Genomic DNA, 14,200 nt, shown 5'->3' on the forward strand with positions numbered 1-14,200 from the left:
AAGCTGTGTGAGATTCTTCTATTTTTTCCAGAGTGAGTGACAGCTTTACAAGTGTTCATACATCACAAAAGTCATCATTTCCATGCAAAATAGACAGCTTTTAAAGGAGCAAACAGAACCTTAAACAAATAATATTCTCATAATGAATCTTCAAGAACTAAAAGCTTTATAAATACAAAATGTATCATTTTCTTAAAGAACACACTACTGTTTTCTCTGAATAAAAAAATGCTTATTTATGCAAGACTTCCTTACCTAGAGCATAGTTTTGTACAGATTTTTTTGTTAAAATTAGTGTTCATCAAATTTTGTGTTTCAAACCTACCTGCACACATAGACATTTCCAGTGACCTCTCATTAAACATGTGTCACAGACATTTGAGATATAAATATATCTGGAATCTTTATTGGAAATAAAGACAAGTATTGTTCATGATGGTAATGCAAAACCCATAAAATGAAATTCGTCAATCTGGACACATTAAAAGCTACCTTCTGAAATTTCTCAGTTATGCATAAAACTAAAATAAAACCTTTGAAATCAAAGCCACTCTAAAGCCAAAAAAAGTCTAGAGCCCCTACCAGTGTCAATAAAATCTTGTAACAGCCCTATTTTTCCCAAAAGCAGACACACCAACTCGCGCACACACACACATACACACACACACTCATTCTCAAAGGCACGTAATACATTTCCCCCCACATATGGTACAATCTCAGTTGACTGTATAAACATCCTACAGATAGGCCTGCTTAGTGCTTATGATTTTAAAACACAAGTTGACTCATCATTTAAACCAAATATTACCAGTAACAGTTTGGTTTTATGGAGACATAATATAGTCTCTGTGAGAAATTCCCACTAAGAAGGCTACTGACATAGGCCCCTTAATTTTTTAAAGGTCATAAAATGTATTCATTTACTCATTGAACCAAGCATGTGTTGGATGGTGGGCTATTTGCCCAGGAAAGAAAAATCAACATGGCATGGATCCTGCTCTCAAGAAACTCAGACAAATGAGGGAGAAAGCACTACAGACACATATTACTATTAATCTCCAAGATGTACTTCATACAGGCTTCTTTGGGAATTTACAGAGAATGTAAAAGAGAGCAAGTGTTCAACACCTAGGAACAATATTGCTTACCACGAAATTACCTGAGACATATATAATACAACATATAAGCACAATGTCTGTTACATATTTAGTAATTTAGTGCTCAATTTTGTGAATTACACCTTGAAATGTGTTCATTTTCCCACCAGACATAAATTTCCTGTTCAAGTTAAATTTCAACCTGAGCACCAGAACAGATATGTCTCCTCAACCATTCATAGAACTGGGCCTATTAAATTCAGAGGCCAAAGGTTTTTTTATTTTTTTTTGTCAAAATTAATTAAGGAATAAAGAAAGAAATTAAAAATGAGTAGATTGTGCATTCTGAACATTAGTAATAAATTAAACCAGAGCTAATTTGAAACAAAATATGGCCCCCTCTTTAATTAATATATATGGAAGGGAATTTTTATGGGGGTTCCTATAAATATATCAACAAATAAAATGTACTGACCAACAAATAATAACTATTAGGGTATCATGGATGCTGACCAAAACAAAATAAAACTAAACTTAAAAATAAAATTAATAGTAATTATCTTCTGTTAACCACCATCATCATCATTGTCATCATCACCATCACTAACATATATGGAAATCTTGACCTAAGACCAGTATGTTCACATATTCACTCATCATAAAAACCTATGTCGTAGGTTCTATTATAATTCTACTTTAAATATGACACAGAGATGAACAGGGGTAAAGCCTATTGCCCAACATTACACAGTCGACATGAAAAGACTGTAGAATGTTTATCCATGTGTCATTGGTTCCAAAGCCTCAAATTTATACTATGTTATAAAAAGAAGCAGTAAAAACCAAGCAAACTATCCAAGATCATACGGATAGCAGAGTGGTAGAGGGTGAATTCAGAGGAATATGGAGAGTAATTTTCAAAGCTAAAGTGTGAAGCAGGAGAAGAGAATAATGCAGTAAAAGTTTCCATTCATAGAAAGATAAAATTATTGTAAATCTTTCTCATATAATAGCATTTCAACATAGGTAGTTCTAAAACTACTGGATATATCATGAAAAACTATGTAAGTGCAATGGTAATGGGCGATTTAATATAAGATGCCCTGTTAAAATGTGCATGTGCGCGCGCGCGCGCACACACACACACACACACACACACACACACACACACAAATGCAAACAAATTGTATATCCTTCCAAATATTTTTGTTTGTTTTGGGGAAAGAATTTTGCAGCAAAAACCTGACAGACTTGGATCCAGACAGTATAGCACACATCCATTTCTCTACACTCACCCCTGCTAAACGCAACTGCAGTCCCTGAAGTTAATGCACTAAATAACCCAAGGAGGACCCTGAGAGGCAGTAAGAAGAAGGCAAACTGGTTTAGGACAAAGCGGCGGGGCATTTCACCTCCCCACCCAACAAAAGAAGGGGACCCAGATACTGAAGTTGGGGTCCTATGTGGCCACAGATGACATTCCAGACAGGCCTACTCCTCTCTGGGATTACATGAGAGTCCCTAGGACATTCTCAGGACAATTTAGCACCACTGACAAGGAGGTCAGCAGAGCATCCACAGCCACCATCAGTTGGGAAATTAGCCACAGGGCCTGAGACTCTCCGCCCCCCACCCACAGCCCCTTCAGTGGGCATATTCAGCCACAACAGCATGAGAAGTCTGCTGTGCCCTCCCCAAGTGCTACAGGACAGAAAAGAAAGAATTCATGTCAAAGTCATGAACTGTCTACAATACGATATCTGGCAAACGTTTAAGATATATTTTAATAACACAAGCTAGTAGACAAATGGATTGCCAACCCTCCCATGATCTGAATTCTCATGCAAATTTCTCGTCACATGTACCACATATAGAAAATTATAACAGTTCAAAAGGCAATATTTAATATTCACTCATTATAGGAATACAAGTTCTAATAGCATGAAATAGATGATAGGTAGAAATAGATGACAAAAAGATAGACGATAGATAGATGCTTCCTTTACTGGAAAAAGCTAACGTATGTATATAAAAACAATGTATTATATTTTGGGAATTATGTAAATGTAACATTTAGATAAGTGAACAGCTATAGGAGGATTTTATTTACTAAAAATGTTTAAGGATGATGTGAAAAGAACAATTCATAATGTCAAACTGCCTTTACAATAGGGGAACTATGGGGTAAAATGGAAATCTTATACCTAATGAAAACTTTCTTCAGGTTCATCCTAAACACTGTAACCCAACTGAATTGTATAGAAACTACTGACATGTAAAGCCATCTATCTGTCTTATATATCTCAAATCTCCAAGGTGAATTTTTACATCAATATATTAATTAAATGTATAAATATCATTTAATCTGTAGGTAAGATTTCTATACCTTCAAAGCCAAATAGATGTCATTTCTATGGTGATTAGGTATCCCGTATATTTTATTGCTTTTTAGATGTCATATTAGTATGAATATATTTACAACTTCCCTTATACGCTAAGTGAAATCAGTCAGTCAGAGAAAGAAAAATTCTATATGATTTCACTCATACGTGGAATTTAAGAAACAAAACAGAAGAACATAGGGGAGGGTGGGGGTAGAAGAGAGGGAAACAAATCACAAGAGACCCTTAACAAGAGACAACAAATTGAGGGTTGATGGAGGGAGGTGGGTGGGGGTAGGCTGGATGGATGATAGTTACTAAGGAAGTTTCGTGTTGTGAGGGGTATTGTATGTAAGCGATGAATCACTGAAATCCACTCCTGAAACCAATATGGCACTGTATATTAACTAACTAAAACTTAAATAAGTAAATTTGAAGTGCTTATTTATCCATCTGGACCAAGATATACCATGTTTTTCACTATTTTCCATTTGTTACACTTATTCCTCATGACTTTATATTTATGCCCACTCCTCTGGTTTCACTGGTTTTAACTGAGCATTCTATATGATTCAGTTTCCTTGCTTTGCTTAGCATGATAATTACACTTCTTAAAAAAAAAGTTTGACCACTACACTTAAATGACTAGATACATGTAAAAGAGAATATCCTCTGATGCACAGAAATTATTTACCATCAGTCAATTATGTCCTTGTGGTTTCACAGGACAAGGCATTTAATGCAGAGAAAAATAATGCCTATACATTTCCTCTAGAAGAAATGATAAATCTCATAAGATCTCCACACACTGACTATGAAGAATATCCTTATCATATAATTTTATTACTTCAAATAATCTCACAAGTGTTAAGATACAACCATAAGTACAAAATATCGTGAAGTCTATTTTGACCAAGAGAAAAAATAAATATGCTCTACATAAATGTAGAGCAAGTCTCTGGTAGCAAAACAAACATACAAACAAACAAACAAAAACCTATATTTGTATCTTTGAGTCCAAATTTCCAAATTTTTCCAGTCAATTAATTCTGCCATATTATTTTCCAATGTACTTTCTGTTCATACTTGCACACCTGTATTTCAAAAGAACTATCATGGTGCATCATTTCAAAAATAAATACGGAAATTTGGAACCCCAAATAAAAACATAAAAATGGTGAAAAGTCTAAATTATTCTTACTTTAAAGTCTGTCTAGGTCCACTGAAGAAGACTTTAAAACAATTCATTAATTTCAGTCATTTTACACGTATAGCTGACTCACCCCTTTTCTTATAAATCAGTGTGAAATCACAGAAGATTACAGACTGAAAAATTTAAACAATCTCAAAACTGGAAGGGATAAAATTTGACAGAGATGCAGTGAAAGTGTCTGTAGGGTACGGGAAACTTTTAAAAATAGTTTAAGGGAAAGGCAGTAGAAATAAACAAGTTCCTCATGTTCCATCCACCTGCTAACATTGTGACGATAATGAAGCATGTTTCTTTATGAGATCCCTTTATTAGTGAAAATCTCACCGTCATCAGAAGGATACTGCTTCATACTGTTGTTGAGGGGATTAAATCAGAACATGTATGTCAAGTGCTAAGAGTAGCTATATGATAAATGAGGGCTGACAAAGCAGGGAACAGATATAGATCACCCTAAACAGCTTATCATACTCGGCCACAGTCTTCAGCTCAGAGGGTCTTGAGTACAATATATGAATAGAAGACACTATCAGAAAAAGGCAAAATGTGAATTGCTCTGAGTTTGGGCACAAAACGACATTAATGGAAGGCTGCATTGGTCCCAAATAGAGGTGGGCTAAAAAGAGGCAAAACAACAGCATCATAAGCAGCAGTAATTACAATAGTAACCATAACAGTGTTTAGGGAGAGTTATAATTCTTACATACACACATATATATGTGAATATAGACCTAAGATGAGTTGATACCTTTTTACTTATGTTAGAAACACACCGATGTTCAATTTAAAAACACAAGGTTTAAAAAAAATATCTACTATTCATTTGTACTTGGGTATTCATATACGTACTGTACTATGTTGCTCTAAGATTTGTTGTTTAGACTATAACTCTTTTAGCACACAAATGAGAGATTTATGGGCTTAACAAAAATGTCCAAAAAAAAATCTTTAAATAATCTAGTCTCTCCTTGCCACACCACCCTTAGTTGTTTCCATGCTATCCTTCTTACAAAACAACTTTTATCTGTAAAATGTATCAAACTGTGAGTCATGCTTTTAATCTCGGATTTTCAAAAGTACTTACGTTTCTATCATTTCAATGCCAGCCATGACTTTTCAGTGAAAACACTGTCTGGCTATAATGATCCAAACAAAAAAAAACCCACTCTTGAAAATCTCAAAAAAAAATATTAAAAAGATCTCAAAAACGAAATGATTTGCAGACAGCAACTTACCCACTAAGCATGATCTCATATAATAACAACATTAAAACCGTAGAGAAATAATTGTCTCCTGGAAAGAGGGAAACATAGCTTGAACTTTTTCATAGAGGGTATATTCCTAGAAGCAACAGATGATAAGTAAATTTCATTAAACCACTTGTAAGAAATAGCTTTGAGTGTTACAGTTTGCTAGAATATGCCACAAAAAGATGTTTTGTGGCAAATTATGTTCACATTGTCGTTTCAGATGGGAGCTAGCTCCTCTTAAACATAAACATTTATGACAATTACTCAGGAAATTTTTTTTTCAACGTTTATTTATTTTTGGGACAGGGAGAGACAGAGCATGAACGGGGGAGGGGCAGAGAGAGAGGGAGACAGAGAATCGGAAACAGGCTCCAGGCTCTGAGCCATCAGCCCAGAGCCCGACGCGGGGCTCGAACTCACGGACCGCAAGATCGTGACCTGGCTGAAGTCAGACGCTTAACCGACTGCGCCACCCAGGCGCCCCTCAGGAAATTATTTTAACTTCTCATGACTTGTATAGCCAAAGACTGAACAAATCCTGGAATTGTAAATTCTATTAGCACTCTATCTTGAGATAGTTTTCTTTTGCTTCCTCTGAGATGATTTCAAGATTCCTCATTTCTCCCTCCTATGTGTGATTCAATGAAAAATGGATTTACCTGGTCATATTCATTCTCATTATTTCTACATGAAATATTCCAATGTTTTAATGTATCTCTAAATGTATACAAGTCTAATCTCATATAATTTGAATAATCCAAAATTTTCACTTCCCAACATTTTCCTCACAGATGGCAGGCTCCCCCACATTGCAACATGATTCAACCATTAATATAAAATTGTAAATAAAGAATAACGAATTACACTAGAAAAGAGAATAAAGGGGCGCCTGGGTGGCTCAGTCAGTTAAGTGTCCAACTTTGGCTTAGGTCATCATCTCCCAGTTTGTGAGTTTGAGCCCCACATCAGGCTCTGTGCTGACAGCTCAGAACCTGGAGCCTGCTTCAGATTCTGTGTCTCCCTCTTTTTCTGCCCCTACCCCTGCTCATGCTCTGTTTCTCTCCCTCTCAAAAATAAACATTAAAAATTTTCAAAAAGGAGTGCCTGGGTGGCTCAGTCGGTTGAGCGTCTGACTTCAGCTCAGGTCATGATCTCACTGCTTGTGAGTTGGAGCCCATATCGGGCTCTGTGCTGACAGCTCAGAACCTGGAGCTGCTTTGGGTTCTGTGTCTCCCCTCTCTCTGCCCTTCCCCAGCTCGCACTCTGCTCCTCTCCCTCCCTGCTTCCCTCCCTCCCTCTCGCTCTCTCTCAAAAATAAATAATAAAGCATTGAAAAAAATTTTAAATAAAAATTAAAAAAAAAAGAAAAGAGAATAAAGACCTTGAATGCCAAGTATTGAGAATGTCTATACAGTTAAAATAATTATAAGGTAGTTTTGACAAAAAGTTACACAATAGGCAAACAGAGCACAGGAAAATGATCTTCATGTATCTGAATATCTGGAATGTGACAAATATGTTATGTATCAGTGGATATTACAGGCTGAATCGGGTCCCACACAAACTTCATATATTGAAGTCATAGTCCCCAGTGCCTCAGAATGTGAGCATATTTGGATATAGAGTCTTCACATAAATAATTAAGTTCGAATGAGGTCATGAAGGTGAGCTCTAATCCAATACGACTGGCATCCTCAAAAGAGAGGACATTTGGACACAGACATGTAAAGGGAAGGAAGATGATGTGTAGACACAGGAAGAATAGAACCATCCGCAAGGCAAAGAGAGAGTCTTGGAACAGATCTGACCTCACAGCGTCAGAAGGAACCATTCCGTGCTGAGGCCTTACTCCAGGATTTCCACCTCCACAACTGTGAGAAAGCCAACAGCTGTGTCTACACTGCCCAGTATGTGGCACTTGGTTAAGGCAGCACGAGCAAACTAATTTCAGCGCTCTCCAGTAATTTGGTAGATTAGGGAAGGATCCTTCTACTGGAGCAATTAATCTGTGAAAATGCAGGGCAGGATGTTGAGTTCCGTGGAGGAATTTAGGTTCATTTAACCCAACTCCCTCATTATAGAAAGAAGAAAACCGTGGCCTTTTACAATTTGACTTGCTCTGTAATGCAGTGAATTATCGGTGTGGTTAGCCTGGACAACTAGTCTTCTACCCTGTGCACTCACAGGCTCTCTAGATTTCCACTGTGTATATTGTTCTCAGGAGTAAGAGGATTTGCCCAAATTCAATAGTAGGTATATATCTGTGTTCGGATTACAAGATAAGGATTCGCATAATTACAACCCTGATTTCTTAATATTTATGTAAACAAATGGACTTGTAGATACCCCTTTACATACATGTAGATGAAAATCTTCATGACAGATCATTTCAATTAGAAAATAAGATAGGTACATATTCTGGATGTTTTATTTTGGAACAATAAAAATGGAGATGCATAATTTTTAATGTTTATTCATTAGAGAGAGAGACAGAGACAGAGGGAGAGGGGCAGAGAAAGAGGGGGACAGAGGATCTGAAGCAGGCTCTGCACTGACAGCAGTGAGCCTGGTACAGGGCTCAAACCCATGAACCGTGAGATCATGACCTTAGCTGAAGTTGGATGCTCAACGGACTGAGCCACCCAAGTGCACCAAATGCAATTCTGTCATGTGATTAAATATAATGTTCACACATTATATATTCGATAAGAGTTGACAATATTCAGGACTGTTGATTAAGTGAAATGAATAGGTGAAATAAACAATTCCATACATTAATGTGGGAATAATATGGCATTTACTGCACTATATTTTAAAAAGCATAAGTAAATAGATGAATGGGTATGAAAACATTTATTCCAGAATTACTCATCGTAAAATATATTGCAAACAACTTGAATTTTTCCCAGTAAAAGTAAACTAAATATCCATGCCAGGAATATTATGCTGCCATTAAAAGGGAAGACTAATGTTTACGTTTATTGTCCTAATGTCCAAGAGATTTACATTAACTAACGAATCAAATTTAGGTAAATATTTTAAATGTTGATATCAATGTGCAGTTACATATTTGTATGAGCATGGCAAATGTAGTTGAATGACCCATACTTTGAAGGCACAGTTAACAAGGGAGATAGCATCATGGAATATACGGACGATATCCATAGTTTAGGGCAGACAGAAGTTATTCTGCTAATTAGACATGGTACATTTAAGAAGTGACTAAACTTTTCATTCTTTTGGTATTTGGTGACACTGGGTCTATTTCTATAAACTGAAATAGTGAAAAAGATACAAGAGAGATTGAATGATTAAAAAAAGACCTGAATTTGATAACAAGAATCAACAAATACGCTCCTTTTTATTCATTTTAGATCGTTCCTTCCTGTAAGCATATATCTCTCTAAAGCGTTTCCTATCTTCCTTTTATTGTATTTTACTTTGCATATAAATAATATCAGATTTACTGCAGAAAGACAAAACATAATATATTAAATGGGAGGATTTATTAGCCATATTAAAATTAGAAGAATGTTCAACATTTAATTTATTAAATAGAGGAGAGACACTTAGAGACACTGGCATTATTATATCTATGTTAAGACAGGCAATATTAAAAACACTTTTGAGATCCAAATTATTTTTTAATCAAAAGTTAGGAGTAGAAGCTGACTTCAAATGCAAAATAACAAGAAACAAAATTCGATTAGAAACAAATCCTTTTCAGGAGGGAAAGGTAAACTATGATCTGATTATATGGGTACAATTAAAATTAAAGACTGTTATGAGGCAATAATTTTCCTTACAACACTTTGTTATTTGTGGCTGGAGTTTAGGTATACACAGAGCACACGGCTAATTCCAAAAAAACTTTACAGTTACTTACTTTCTTGAAAAAGGACAGAGACAGTAATAGTGAATTTACCTTACACTTGCTAAATTCTCTACTCTTTCCTTTGGGGTTTAATGCATATGGTGACAATCAAACACAAAGCTTAATCCTTACACGTATAAGGTTATAGTCAACAGTAGTAGTGATTGATATGTTTAACATATTTTATTTAATTGTAATCCTAATTAATAAACATGCTATCAGTTACAACACTTGCTGAGTCCCATGATTAGCCACCATAGGAAGCAACTTCTAGGTATCAGTGGCTAATAACAGATTTCTGGAAGTATATTCATTTAAGTCTATTCCTGAGACAGTCTCACAATCACTGTTCAAAATAAGTGGCGTGTTGGAAAAATGCTGAAATTAGTCCAATTGCTTTAAGCAAATATGTACTGAAGTATGTCAAAATTTTTACACAAAGATATTTCCTAGGTACAAAAAGGTATTAGCAGTTATAGTTTTCATGTGATGACTTTCACGGAAGCTCAGAGAGACATAGTTAAGTGATTTTTACAGATAGAAAAGAAGATAGGCCACTGGCTGGAGAGGCAGAAACTTTAGCTCTAAAATCACCGGCTTTAGACAATGGAGACAATGGAGGGAGGGGTCTTCCTAGTAGCTAATCTGGCTCTCAGAACTGCATCAGAATGGACTTAAAAGGCTACACAGACGGGAAGGAGTTTCAAATGCCAGCTGCACATGTAACAGTAGTTTGACCTGGGTCAAAAATCTCATCTCTCTGAATCAGTTCCTCATTTACTATACAGGGAAAATAAGAATACTTATCCACAGGGCGGTCATACACAGAGTGATTTTTTGAAGTGTAACCGAGGTAATCAGTGAGAAGGATCATCGTTTTGTTTTTATTAACACAGTTATAAGATGTTTAAAAATAGGCTTTCTTAAACAAATATAAATGAATGTAACATAAAAATATACATATACATAATAGAGAATCTGTCCTCCTTACTGAGAGGAGGAAACAAAGTTGAAAGTTCAGAAACCCAAAATAGTTAAAATTTGTAGGATAAAATAGTGGAGAAGGAGTCACCCAGAGAAAAAACTCAGGAGTTCCAGAGAAAGGTAGCCTTGAGCCCTGGTCTCAGTGCTGACATAACTGATTCTTTTTTTTTTTTTTTTTAATTTTTTTTTTCAACGTTTATTTATTTTTGGGACAGAGAGAGACAGAGCATGAATGGGGGAGGGGCAGAGAGAGAGGGAGACACAGAATCGGAAACAGGCTCCAGGCTCTGAGCCATCAGCCCAGAGCCCGACGCGGGGCTCGAACTCACGGACGACCGCGAGATCGTGACCTGGCTGAAGTCGGACGCTTAACCGACTGCGCCACCCAGGCGCCCCTACATAACTGATTCTTGATATCCACATAAATACTTCCCATGGATGTGGAAAGAACGATTGGAAAAGATGAGAAATAATGCCAATGAACATCACACAAGCCTGGAAATATTCCCTCTCCCCCTCAGACAGAAACAAAAGTCCTTCTAAGCCAAGGCACACTGGGGAGAGACTTAAAACTCTCCATCTTAATGGTGTAACAAAATTAATCCTAGATTAAATAAAGCTGCTTTAAACTTCCCCTAAAAATCACAAAAGCAATTTCAAAAGAATATCACTGATGCTCACTAGTGTAACTGTAGTTTGAGGACAAAACTCAACAGTATTTTCAGGAATATAACAAAATCCATCACCTGATTATCTAAAAACACAAAGTTTGGCAACCAATAAAAAAAAATCACCAGGAACAAAAAAACAGCAGGAAATTATGACCAATAGAAAAAAAGAAAAGAGGAAATAATCAATAAAAACAGACCACCAATTGACGCATAAAATAAATATAACAGACATGATGGTTAAGCAGCCAACTTCAGCTAAGGTCATGATCTCAATGGTTCATGGGTTCGAGCCCCAAGTTGGGCTCTCTGCTGACACTTCAGAGCCTGGAGCCTGCTTTGGATTCTGTCTCCTTTCTCTGCCCCTGCCCACTTAAGGGAGACTCTCTGTCTCTCAAAAATAAATAAATGAAAACAAAATAAAATATAAAAGAAAATTACAGTATCTAGGGATGTCTAGATGACTCAGTCAGTTAAGCATCTGACTCTTGATTTCCACTCAAGTCATGATCAATCATGGCGAGGAGACTGAGCCCTGTGTTGGGCCCCGTGAAGAAGACATACAGCCTTCTTGGGATTCTCTCTCTCCTTCTTTTCTGCCCTTCCCCTGCTTCTTTCTTTCCTTCTTTCTTTCCTTCTTTCTTTCCTTCTTTCTTTCTTTCTTTTTCTCAAAATAAATAAACTTTTTTTTAATTAACAGTATCTAGCATCAATAGCAGATTCAGTAACACAGAGGAAAGGTCAATGAATTTGAATGTCCAGCAATAGAAATTACCCAAAATGACTCAGACAAAAACAAACCTGGAAAAATCTGCAGACAGAATCAATGACCCACAAGATGATATCAAGTGGTCTAATATATGCGCAACTGAATTCCCAGGAGGAGGAAGGTGATCAGAAAGTACTGAAAAATCAATAGTCTCAAATTTTCCAAATATGACAAAAAATAAAAACACAAAACGCCAAAATCTCAATTGATTAGAAAATTCCTTAAGAAAAAAAAGACAAGAAAAACTAAAGCACATTCTAATTTAACATCGAGTTGTCAAAAAACAATAATAAAGAGAATTTTAAGAGCAGGCAGAGAATAAACACATGATGTACGCAGGAACGAGACAAGACAAGAACAGGCATGCTGTATAAGCTAGGTGACAGTGGAAGGTTATGATTAAGCAAAAACAATGACAATGTATTTGTTTCTGTTTAAAAGATATGTACAAGTAAATTGCATGCTACTAGTACAAAGGACAAGAGGAAGCCAATAGAATAGTGTTGTAAGGTCCTCATATTTTAAGGGGCACATTGTTATTATTTTTAAAGTTCAGCTGTGATAAATTTATTACAATATCTACCGTACTAACCTAAACAAAAACAGAGAGGTATAACTAATAAGCCAGACTGGAATGAAAAGAAATCACAAAAAAACAATAAGATGGTATCATATCAATAATCAAAAAATATAATTTAACAAGAAAGAACTTTCAAACTGAAAGAGAAAGAGCAAGGCCCACCTTTATGTTGCCTTCAAAAAATCCACTTTAAATAGAGGCACAAATAAGTGAAAAAGAACAGCCAAGTTTTCCTTCAATGGGTGAGCAGATGAATAAACAGTGGTCCATCCAGATCATGGAATATTATTCTGTGCTAAACCAGAAAGGAACCATCACACCAGGAAAAGACATGAAGAACCTTAAATGCATAGCACTAAGTAAAAGAAGTCAATCTAAAAAGGCTGTATTAGTCCAACTATATGACATCCTGGAAAAGGCAAAACTACAGAGACGGTAAAAAAAAATGGGGGTTCTTAGGGTGACTGGGTGGCTTCATCTAAGTGTCCGACTCTTGATTTCGGCTCAGGTCATCATCTCACATTCGTGAGTATGAGCCCCACATTGGGTTCTGCGCTGATAACGTGGAGTCTGCTCGGGATTCTCTCTTTCCCTTTCTCTGCCCCTCCCCAACTCATGCTCGCTCACTCGCTCTTTTAAAAATAAATAAATGAACTTAAAAAAAAATTTGCTTCTTAATGTCCAGTGGAGGGAGTTGAGGGAGGGTAGGTGAATAGGCACAGGATAGAGGACTTGGAGGGTAGTGAAATGTTCTGTCTGATATCATAATGGTGGATTAATGTCATTAGACATTTGCCACATAAGAATTCTAAATATGTATGCACTTAAAAATATGAGGCCAAAATGCAAGAAGCTAAAACTGATAAAACTGTATAGAGAAATGGGCAAATTAACAGTTATATTTGTTGTGTGAATACACCTCTCTTAACAATAGATAGAACCAGCATAGAGAAAACCATTAAGGATATGGAAGACTTAAACAACACTATCAACTAACTTGACCCAGTTAACATTCACAAAACCTTCCGTTCATCAAATGTACAAAAACATGCATGTGTATGGGGAATATTTATCATGAGAAAACATTCTGCATCATAAAACGAATCTCAATAAATTTAAAAGATCCCATCATCCAAAGTTTGTCCTCTGACCATATGGAATTAAATTAGAAGCCAGTAATAGACAAACAGTTGGGGCACCTGAGTGGCTCAGTCAGTTGAGCGTCAGACTCTTGATTTCAGCTCAGGTTATGAACCCAGGGTTGTAAGATGGAGACCAGTTCAGCGTGGAGCCTGCTTGAGATTCGATCTCTCTCTCCCTTTGCCCCTCTCCCTGCCACTCACACACACACACACACACACACACACACACACACACACACACACAC

This window comes from Herpailurus yagouaroundi, unplaced genomic scaffold, assembly GCF_014898765.1.
Source record: "Herpailurus yagouaroundi ecotype Mexico unplaced genomic scaffold, PumYag 142, whole genome shotgun sequence".
In the NCBI taxonomy this organism is placed as follows: Eukaryota; Metazoa; Chordata; class Mammalia; order Carnivora; family Felidae; genus Herpailurus; species Herpailurus yagouaroundi.